Raw genomic sequence first — 12,003 nt, forward strand, 5'->3', positions numbered from 1 at the left:
CGGTGCCGAGCGTCACCTGCCTTACGTCACCTGCCTGATTTCAAAAGTAGATGAGTCGGCAGGGATGAGAATGTTTTCCCGCATGCAGCGACTCATGACAGTCGGTCTTTTCACTCATATCCTGCTTGCATAAGGAGTCAACACCCGAACACATTTGGGCGAAACGTACGCCAAACATAGTTTGCAGTGATACATACATGCTCAAAGTGGACGTCGGCTTAAATCAGGTGTCCAAACTATGACCCCCAGGCCACGTGCGGCCCGTGAGACATCACAAATATAACAAGAAGATTGGCCTGGGGGTGTATTTTAAAGTTAAAGTACCAATGATTGTCACACACACACTAAGTGTGGCAAAATTTTTCCTCTGCATTTGACCCATCCCCTTGTTCACCCCCTGGGAGGTGAGGGGAGCAGTGGGCAGCAGTGGTGCCGCGCCCAGGGATCATTTGTGGTAATTTAACCCCCAATTTTAGGACCCATTTACACTATTTATCCAGGATAAATCCCATCCATTTTCTACCGCTTATTTCCTCCGGGGTCGCGGGGGGCGCTGGTGCCTATCTCAGCTACAATCGGGCAGAAGGTGGCGTACACCCTGGACAAGTCGCCATCTCATCACAGGGCCAACACGGATAGACAGACAACATTCAAACACTAGGTACCATTTAGTGTTGCCAATCAACCTATCCCCAGGTGCATGTTTACACTATTTATCCAAGGTAAATCCCACCTCATCTTATTGTCTACACACAATGGTCGTTTAAGAACCCCTCACCCCATTCGTCAGCCGGCACAATGCGACCTAATGCGCATGCGCGGAAAAAGCGCACGTCATAGTCACCTCCAGTGTTGCCTTGTGTGCTACTTCTTCAATGTAACTTATATGAACAATATCCAGTGTTGTGGTATTTCCATGAACTGGAATCCTGCGTGCTGTGGGGCCCTATGGTAGTGAATCACACCTGAGACATCATAAATTAATCAAATATTTATTGGACACGAAAGTAAACAATGTGACAAAGAACGTTTGACAATCAATCTAGGGATCTAGATATCTGGTCAGGACACTTCTCACTCTTTTGCCTTCACTTTCATTGTCCATTCTTTTTTGGTGACTTTATAAACTCTGGACCTAGACGTTGAGTCCGCGACATTATAACTGATACGGTCTTTGCCAGTCCAAAAGCATTCGCCGTTTTCCGTAGTCTTCCCTAGACGGCCAGGTAATCTAAAGCACACGCTACCTTTTTTATCACATCCACGGGAGCCCGCATTCTCGTTGACTCGTCGTTGGACAAATGAACAAAGTTTATAGGTAAATAGAATCCCAGGACCTGGACATTGAAAAGTTCTCTTGATGTCTGAGAAGTGTTGTATCCCAAATATCTGCAATCGCATTCTCTTAAGGTATTTGTGTGATTTCCCCAAGCGTCTGTACTTGTAGAAGAAGGAGAAACACGGACATGTCTGGATGACTCGCCTTCATATTTCCAGTGGTTAGCGCAGAGTTACGCAACTGCTTTATTATGAAGGTGGCTGTGGCGCGTTTTTCTGATGTCACTTCCTGTGTGGTGCGTGGTCTTTCTGGCGTCACTTCCTCTCCGAATTCAGTGTGTAAACGATCAATGAGTCCATACAAAGCTAGGAGCCAGTGATTCAAGAAATACACGGCACACTTACCCGTGTAAACATTTTCCGAGGAAGGGGACCTTAAACCCTGGTTTAGTGTGGCTGAAACGGGGCTTAGGCTAAATAATTATTCATTTAAGGGCTTATCCGGCTTAGTGTAGACATAGCCTTAGCCCAAGTTGATTCCAATGCAAATTAGTTTGAATTGGGAAGGTTTTGCAGCTGTCACATGTACGACAATGTACCAGTTAACGACCACAACTTTATTTTGAAGTACCTACAGCACAACCTCAATAATTATGATCAAATCCAAACAACTTTTCCCACTCAAGGTGTAAATTAACTAGAACCAACCAAGTTAAAAGTTAAAGTACCACTGATAGTCACACACACACTAGGTGTGGTGAAATTACCCTCTGCATTTGACCCATCCCCTTGTTCCACCTCCTGGGAGGAGAGGGGAGTAGTGAGCAGCAGTGGTGGCCGTGTTTGGGAATCCTTTCGGTGATTTGACCCCCAATTCCAAGCCTTGATGCTGAGTGATTGGTCCCATTTTTATAGTCTTTGGTATGACTCGGCCGGGGTTTGAATTTACGACCTACCGATCTCAGGGCGCACACTCTAACCACAAGGCCACTGAGCAAGTCAACGCCCGGTCGCACATGACACACATCCCGTTCGTTGAACTGTGTGGACATTATAAAACACGTATATGATTTAAAAATATCCATATATAAATCCATTAGAGTGTATGATTTGTAATACATGCAAAAAACTCTCTCTTCACTTCCACATCTTTGATGCATTTTAGCTGCTTGATATCTGGGTTCAATCCTGGGCTCGGGATCATTCTGTGTGGAGGTTGCATGTTCTCCCCGTACCTGCGTGGGTTCCCTCCGGGTACTCCGGCTCCCTCCCACCTCCAAAGACATGCACCTGGGGATAGGTTGATTGGCAACAATAAATGGTCCCCAGTGTGTGAATGTTGTCTGTCTATCTGTGTTGGCCCTGTGATAAGGTGGTGACATTTTCAGGGTGTACCCTGCCTTCCGCCCTTGTGCAGATGAGATAGGCGGCAGCGACCCCATAAGGGACAAGTGGTAGAAATGGATGGATATTTCTGATTGATTACAAAACTTAAAGGAAGTCGTCACAAGTAAACGAGTCCAACGTTCACATACTCCTCTTAAAGGCCTACTGAAATTAGATGTTCTTTTTTAAATGGGGATAGCAGGTCCATTTTATGTGTCATACTTGATCATTTCGCGATATTGCCATATTTTTGCTGAAAGGATTTAGGAGAGAACATTGACGATAAAGTTTGCAACATTTGGTCGCTAATGAAAAAGCCTTGCCTGTACCGGACGTAGCAGACGATGTGCGCATGACGTCACGGGTTGTGGAGCTCCTCACATCTGAACATTGTTCACAATCATGGCCACCAGCAGCGAGAGCGATTCGGACCGAGAAAGCGACGATTTCCCCATTAATTTGAGCGAGGATGAAAGATTCGTGGATGAGGATAGTGAGAGTGAAGGACTAGAAAGAAGAAAAAAAGGCGAGGACAGTGGGAGCGATTGAGATGTTATTAGACACATTTACTAGGATAATTCTGGAAAAACCCTTATCTGCTTATTGTGTTACTAGTGTTTTAGTGAGATTATATGGTACCTGACAGTCAGAGGCGTGTGGCCACGGGTGTGGAAACCACCAGTGTCTCCGGTGGGAGGTGGTAATAGTCCGCAGCAGCTGCAGGAGGACACAAGCTCCGCTCATAACTACGGTGAGAGCCGACTTATTACCACCATTTTCTCACCGAAACTTGCCGGTTGTCATGTGGTCGGGAACCATGTTTTCTTGACCGCTCTGATCCATAGTAAAGGTTCACCTTCGGGAATTTTAAACAAGGAAACACCGGCTGTGTTTGTGTGGCTAAAGGCAGCCGCAATACACCGCTTCCCACCTCCATCTTTGTACTTTGACGTCTCCATTGTTAATTGAACAAATTGCAAAAGATTCAGCAACACAGGTGTCCAGAATACTGTGTAATTATGCGATTAAAGCAGACTACTTATAGCATGGATCGGACTGGAAAAAAATGTCCGCTACAACCCGAGACATCAAACGCACCGTCATCATACGTGTCATCCTACGCATCATCATAGGCGTCATCAAACGCATCATCATAGGTGTCATCATGCCACAACGTTTTCAACAGGACACTTTGCGGGAAATTTAAAATTGCAACTTAGTAAACTAAAAAGGCCGTATTGGCATGTGTTGCAATGTTAATATTTCATCATTGATATATAAACTATCAGACTGCGTGGTCGCTAGTAGTGGCTTTTAGTAGGACTTTAATATTTAGTATTTCATTTTTTATACTTCATATTGCATTGTTGTCATGGTCTAATGTGGGGCGCCGTTAAAGTTGAATTAGTTAACATTATGTTGTTTTTCAGTCCGTCATAGCTTGCTTTAATCAGTGCAAACTGAAGTGTTTTTTTTGTTACAAGTGTCTCCCCTGGACTCCCCGGTGTGTGGTTATGGGCGTTGTCACCATGACTTGACTAAGTAATTTGCATAATTTGCTATGATTTGACTTTCTTTAAATAGACTCAAACAATGTATATATACATTTAAAACAAATCTGTTATTATTAATTTGTATTAACATTTATATTTTTTTATCGATTTGCCATATTTTCAATGTACTTTGTTGAGATTTTTTAAGTGTATACAGACTTGTAATGACTTTTCAAAATCAAAAACAACTAGCAACAGATCCAGCATCTTCTTCTGGTATTATTTTAAAATGTACTGGTGTTTAGAGACTCTACTTCTGTCGCTCCATGTCCTAGATCGGGGGTCTCAAACACGCAGCCCGCAGGTCAATTGTGGCCCGCGAGACGTTATTATGCGGCCCGCGCTTTGATATGACAATTTAATGTTGGTGCGGCCCACGAGTTTAATATGAACGGCGCTTGATAGGTCATGCTTGCCAACGTCCCCAATTTTCCCGGGAGACCCCTGAATTTCAGGGCACCAATTCTCTCGAAGCCCCAGTCAATTTTTACCAGGTCAACAATATTCAGGGAGTGCTATAATGGCACTGCCTTTAGCGCCCCCTACATCCTGAATTGACAGCGTGCAAGCCCAGCTGTGTGTTGCATCTGGCCATGTGAGACGCACGTGTGTTATTGCAAGATATATCTGATCAACAGCTACACACGTCACACTAAGGTTGGCCGTAAAAAAACTTTTAACACTGTTACAAATATGTGCCAGACTGTGAACCCACACCAAACAAGAATGACAAACACATTTCGTGAGAACATCCGCATCGTAACACAACATAAACACATCAGAACAATTACCCAGAATCCCATGCAGCCCTGAGTCTTCTGGGCTACAATATACACACCCCTGCTACCACCAACCCCCCACGCCCCCACCCTCCCTACTTGCGTCGGTTGAGGTGTTGAATATTGTAGCTCTGCAAGATGTTCTGGGTATTGTTCTCTTGTGTTTAAGTTGTGTTAGGGTGTGGAAATTCTCCCAAAAAGGGTTTGCCATTCTTGTTTGGTGTGGGTTCACAGTGTGGCGCATATTTGTAACAGTGTTAAAGTTGTTTATATGGCACTCTCAGTGTGACCTGTATGTCTGTTGAACAAGTACGTCTTGCAGCCACTGACGTTGTTCTGCACAAGTCTCACACAACATGAAACAGAGCTGGCACATTGGTTGTGTGATATTAAGCGTGCGCGATGACAAGTAGTGGAGCAGTAGTCCTCTTTTAGGGGGTGCGTGGAAACCTGGAGGTGCTTGAAGGTATACCAAAGGACAAGTGAGATTTATTAAAAACATTCTAAAAAAACCTGCAGCAATTCATAAATCTTTTATACATATGTTTATTGAATAATACTTCAATGAAGTATGAATGTAAGTTCATAAACTGTGGAAAAATAATCCAACAATCCAACATTCAGTGTTGACGGCTAGACTTTTTGTGGACATGTTCCATAAATATTGATGTTAAACATTTCTTTTTTTGTGAAGAAATGTTTCGAATGAAGTTGATGAATCCAGATGGATCTCTAGTACAATCCCCAAAGAGGGCACTTTAAGTTGATGATTACTTCTATGTGGAGAAATCTGCATTTAAAATTGAATCAATTGTTTATTTTTCAACAAGTTTTTTAGTTATTTTTATATCTTTTTTTCCAAATAGTTCAAGAAAGACCACTACTAATGATCAATATTTTGCACTGTTATACAATTTAATAAATCAGAAACTGATGACATAGTGCTGTATTTTACTTCTGTATCTCTTTTTTTCAACCAAAAATGCTTTGCTCTGATTAGGCGGTACTTGAATTAAAAGAATGTTCACAGGGGGTACATCACTGAAAAAAGGTTGAGAACCACTGTTGTAGATGACGTTAAAGGCAGTGCAGTCACGGCAGCCCTTAATAATGTCAGCCGGGGGAAAATTGGGAAAAATTCGGGAGAATGGTTGCACCGGTAGATTGTCGGGAGGTGCACTGATATTCAGGAGTCTCCCGGAAAAATTGGAAAGTCATTCATAGAAGGTGAATTCATTAAAAAGTGCATGTTAGATTTTTAAAGAAATCTTTTCTTGCGGCCCAGCCTCACCCAGTTTCTGCATGCAGTGGCCCCCAGGTCAATTGAGTTTGAAACCCCTGTCCTAGATGAAAGAGGCGAGCTGTAGCCAGCTTGACGTCACACTTGCTTGGTGCTGTTGCTCTAGTTGGACTTCCTCTTCTTGAAAGCCATCACTGTCCTCTTAATATTTGCACATTTTGTAGATGACTGTCTGCAGGTATATCTGCAATATATATAAAAATAACGTCCGCATTGCAGACATGCTGACGTTTTCAGTACATCACTTGTCAATAGTGCGCAAATAATAGGCTATATATAATTAATTCATACCGTAACGACCAGCTAATTAATGTTTTATGTTTGTGTGGTTTATAATATAAATGCATATATTTTCAAAGTGCAATTTTAATGCCAACAATGTGCATTCATTATACAAAAAATTAAGGTTATGGCATGCAGAATTTTTTAATCTATTTACTCTAAAAAAAACAATGAGGCTTTTAAGTGTTTTTTAATCCGATTACTTGATCAATCGAACAAACCAATCGATTTCTAAAATAGATAATTACAGCCAAAGTCTCTTTAGTTCACTGCTTTGAAAAACAGTAAATAGGTAAAGCCGCTCCACTTCCTCATCATTCGTGTTGAAGGCCATGAGAGAAAACTGTAAACAATGCACAGAAATTTTGGGTGTCATGGAAAGTTCACAGGGCTTCACGGTGGAAGAGGGGTTAGTGCGTCTGCCTCACAATACGAAGGTCCTGAGTGGTCTGGGGTTCAATCCCGGGCTCAGGGTCTTTCTGTGTGGAGTTTGCATGTTCTCCCCGTGAATGTGTGGGTTCCCTCCGGGTACTCCGGCTTCCTCCTACTTCCAAAGACATGCACCTGGAGATAGGCCCCTCCCACCTCCAAAGACATGCACCTGGGGATAGGCCCCTCCCACCTCCAAAGACATGCACCTGGGGATAGGCCCCTCCCACTTCCAAAGACATGCACCTGGAGATAGGCCCCTCCCACTTCCAAAGACATGCACCTGGGGATAGGCCCCTCCCACCTCCAAAGACATGCACCTGGGGATAGGTTGATTGGCAACACTAAATGGTCCCTAGTGTGTGAATGTTGTCTGTCTATCTGTGTTGGCCCTGCGATGAGGTGCCGACTTGTCCAGGGTGTACGCCACCTTCAGCCCGATTGTATCTGAGATGGGCACCAGCGCCCCCCGCGACCCAAAGGGAATAAGCGGTAGGAAATGGATGGATGGAAATTTCACAGAAAACTACAACGCAAAGGTCCACGCGGTTACGGAAGATCTAATGACTGCTGACATTCCGCGTAAAGTACACTCTGCCCACAGAACACTGGAGTTTGTGCTTGTCTTTGTTGTCCAGGTAATGCGCACTAGGGTCAGTTTGGTCTGTTAGTATGGTTTGGTTTGGTCAAATGTGGACAAAGTTCAGGACGGCCAGAGAGTGTGTTTACACTTGTAGTCCGGTACTCTGATTGTTCCAAGATAATTGGTCATTTTAATGCAGTCAGGATTAGAGACCGCTCGTATACTCATTTCCAAATAACTTTTGTTTTTGTTAATTATAAATAATATTAGTAGTCATTTATTGTAATTTCAGAAAGACCTGCCACCTAAGGCTTCCTTACTGTCCGCTGTCTGCTCTGTTGTCCACAAGTTGCAGACATTCTCGTTTGTTTTGCGCTTGAAAAGTGTTTGTCCATCTTCAATTATTCTTTTATGTTCCAACACATTTCTCCATGCACTTAAGAACTTTTGTGAACCGTTGAAAGCGATCCATTCCATAGCGGTAATTTTTGTTTGTAAATTGGGAGAATGAAAGATTATCATCACACGTCAACATCTCCGTTATGTAAATGCTGCCTCTTTGCCAGGTCAGCATTAAAAAAATTAATATATTCTTAATTGTCTTACCCTGGATAATATGGTTGAAATAAATATATAAACAATATGTAAATCGGGATGCTGATGTGTTGCTAAATGTTTTTATACTACATTACCCAGAAGGCTTAGCACTGTAGTCAGGAACCGGAAATAGGTCCAAGCTACAAGGGTAAGCAATGAAGAGTTGATATAGTGTTACACGTTGCTGTCTCCACAGGAAACAAACATACCTTTTGACTGCCGCTGAGAGACAAATTTGATTTGCAAGACTTATGCTGATTGGACAAAATGTGCGGGGAAGTTGCATGCATTGGACATAGTTGCCAGGTTCAACATCATTGGTTGAATTTGCGTGAATTGGCACGATAGCCAAATCGAACCACAAATTACAAGTATGAATGCACACTAAGAGATGAGTCCGCCTGCCAGCGTACTCTTGTGTGAACGCTAAACGCACCAAAACACCGCATACAATTTCACCAAGTGACTACCAGGAATTGATTTGCGTGGACCCTGACTTAAACAAGTTGAAAAACTTATTGGGGTGTTACCTTTTATTGGGCATTTGTACGGAATATGTACTGAACTGTGCAATCTACTAATAAACGTTTCAATCAATCAATCAATGACCAGATGATGCATCGCAACACCCAACAGAAATTGGAGTAAAAATCATCAAAAAATAAGAGTTGAATGTAAGGCCAGAAGCATAAATAGAGTACACACCTAAATCTTTTCAACAAAGGAGTCTAGTTGCTTATTATAAATCATCCAAGTCTTCAGTAACACTTGTCTCCCTGAACATTTTTATGTCTTCATGCAAAATATATCTTCTTACATCTCAGCTGAAAAATACATTTTCCATTTAAAGGAAAGTCCTACAAGCTGATGATTCAAAATATCTCCTGTTGTTATGGACATGTGAGAGTGTTGGACAATGTGCACGTCGCACAACTTTATGCTTAAGCTTAACTTTGAGCATGATGTCGGTACTGGCAAAGATGCAAAAAGTGTACACAAAGGGGTAATTTGCTTCTGGTGCCATGTTTCTCTTTTTGGAAGGGAACTTCACGACTGTTTTGAGGAAGGAGAGGTGTGTGTGTGTGTGTGTGTGTGTGTGTGTGTGTGTGTGTGTGTGTGTGTGTGTGTGTGTGTGTGTGTGTGTGTGTGTGTGTGTGTGTGTGTGTGTGTGTGTGTGTGTGTGTGTGTGTGTGTGTGTGTGTGTGTGTGTGTGTGTGTGTGTGTGTGTGTGTGTGTGTGTGTGTGTGTGTGTGTGTGTGTGTGTGTGTGTGTGTGTGTGTGTGTGTGTGTGTGTGTGTGTGTGTGTGTGTGTGTGTGTGTGTGTGTGTGTGTGTGTGTGTGTGTGTGTGTGTGTGTGTGTGTGTGTGTGTGTGTGTGTGTGTGTGTGTGTGTGTGTGTGTGTGTGTGTGTGTGTGTGTGTGTGTGTGTGTGTGTGTGTGTGTGTGTGTGTGTGTGTGTGTGTGTGTGTGTGTGTGTGTGTGTGTGTGTGTGTGTGTGTGTGTGTGTGTGTGTGTGTGTGTGTGTGTGTGTGTGTGTGTGTGTGTGTGTGTGTGTGTGTGTGTGTGTGTGTGTGTGTGTGTGTGTGTGTGTGTGTGTGTGTGTGTGTGTGTGTGTGTGTGTGTGTGTGTGTGTGTGTGTGTGTGTGTGTGTGTGTGTGTGTGTGTGTGTGTGTGTGTGTGTGTGTGTGTGTGTGTGTGTGTGTGTGTGTGTGTGTGTGTGTGTGTGTGTGTGTGTGTGTGTGTGTGTGTGTGTGTGTGTGTGTGTCATACATGCATGCACAGTGGTGCCTTGGTTTTCGTTTGTACCCAAAGGTCTGACGAAAACCGGAGCAATTTTATCCATAAGAAATAAGGTAAATCCAATTAATTAACTTTTATCTTTTATTGAAGACTCTTGTTGCCGGAGATGACGATGAGTGGAGAGTTAGGACGGGAGTTGCGGATGCAGCCTTAATACTTTGCTACGTGTTCTTTCAATTCAATAGTCTTACTCAACTTTTTCAAAATGCTGGCACTCGCAATTTTCCCTGGTGTTGTTTTTTCTTTTTCTATGTTGGGGCACTCGATTTTGCAGAAGGATACGCAGGCATACAGGCTGTTACTCGGAGGGTTTAGCATTACATTAACTAATAGGGATCCGCTAATAGATGTTGACTGATTTTTGTGCAAAAGTATAATAAGCCAAAGCTGAATAATGCCTTTCAACGTCGATCACAAAAGCTGATGCCCGCTGGCTTTATTTTTGTCGCCAAACCGACAGAAGTGGTTGGTAGCTGAGTGTCTGTGTTCATACACGGTACAAAGACGGTCTCTTGAGTTAGTAGTTATCAACTATCCATCCATCCATTCATTTCCTACCGCTTGTCCCTTTTGAGTTGGCGGGGGGCACTGGAGCTTACACCAAATAATCACCTGATTAAAGTACAGTGTTTTATTTTCTCATTTTCAAACACAGTATTACTCTTCAAACTCTGTGTAATGTTACAGTGGCCAAAAATATTCAATATACTTGTTGAATAATAGCTCTCCATTGTTTCAATGAATACTTAGGCCGACTATGCTACTGTAATTTAATGTTGGTCATTACTTGGAGAACCAAGTGTTTTTGGAGTTGGTACATGGTGGAAAAAAAGTTGAAGGACCACTGGTCTAAATGATAGAAAGCCACTCAGACAAGTGAGTCTGCAGTTGACCCAAAAGTACATGATTATTCACAGGATGAGTGTGAGCTCTACACTCAACTTGTAGCTTTCTGCAGCTTGCTGATCAGCACCCAGTGTTGATAGCCGCCAATCGACATCAATTTTCACATATTTCCTTTTTAAAAAATGTTGCCAGCAGGCACAACACAACAGGAGAAATTGTGGAATTTTCCCGTCTCATGCCTCACTTTTACTGTTGACTCCTTTGAAACATTTCTCTTTGGCGTTGTTTTTCTTATTGGTGATAATGACGAGTAGAATAGTTTGGAGGTGACATGTGACCATACCTCATTATGTGTTTGCGTGTCGCCACCAGGATAATCACAATATTCCAGAAAACAAAGCTCACACAGATTTGAAATGACACCCATGATGAAATGTAATCACTCAAGTCTTGTTGTGGCTGTCTTACTGATCCAAGTGGAAGTATGGATCTAATGTAGCATGAATGCACCTGAGCATAAAACCAGGCTTAACTCATAACCTTAATTCTAATCTAATGCAGGACAACAGTCGCTCTAATTTTTTTAACCATTAAAACTAGCACTAGCCCCTACTATTTGAACCGGGTCAGAACAGAGATACATGTAGTAAAGAAATGGTGAGTCAGTAGGAGCTTTTAAATCATTAGTCATTTGTCTCCAAGTTTCCTAAAAAAAAATGCGTGCACTGCACAAAGAGGCTCTTTCTGAGCTTCTTTTATTATCTGGTGTGGGGCCAGCTGGCTGGGTCTGCTATCTCAAATGCTTTGTGCTGGATGCAGGATTTAAGACAACAAGGTAGTCATGATAACAGAAAAACAGACAAATGCCTTAGAGCAGAGGTCTTCAGCAGGGTGGTGGTGACATTTTTGGTTGATAATATACAATAGTCATTAAACATTAATCCAACAATTTTCAGCCAATGGAAAGATGTTATCTTTCAGTCAGAAATGCACAAATTTAGTGACACACATTGGCAGATTTTCAGCACACAACTAGAATGTGTCATCAACATGCAGAAATAACGATAGTATTAAAAGCTCCATTGTCATTCAAATCTGTATCGTATGTGGTTTATATCACGTATACTATTCTGCAGCCGTTTTTTTCTTACTTTGAGTTTTAGCTTTGTCC

At 42.5% G+C, this 12,003-nt stretch overlaps 1 protein-coding gene across 4 annotated transcripts in view; it reads left to right on the top strand.

Moving 5' to 3' along the window:
* Window positions 1–12,003, top strand: part of LOC133544555 (mitogen-activated protein kinase kinase kinase kinase 4-like) — a 55,925-nt gene that overhangs the window by 4,103 nt on the left and 39,819 nt on the right. The gene's annotated exons all lie outside the window — the stretch shown is intronic.

Source organism: Nerophis ophidion, linkage group LG27 (assembly GCF_033978795.1).
Source record: "Nerophis ophidion isolate RoL-2023_Sa linkage group LG27, RoL_Noph_v1.0, whole genome shotgun sequence".
NCBI classification, from domain to species: Eukaryota; Metazoa; Chordata; class Actinopteri; order Syngnathiformes; family Syngnathidae; genus Nerophis; species Nerophis ophidion.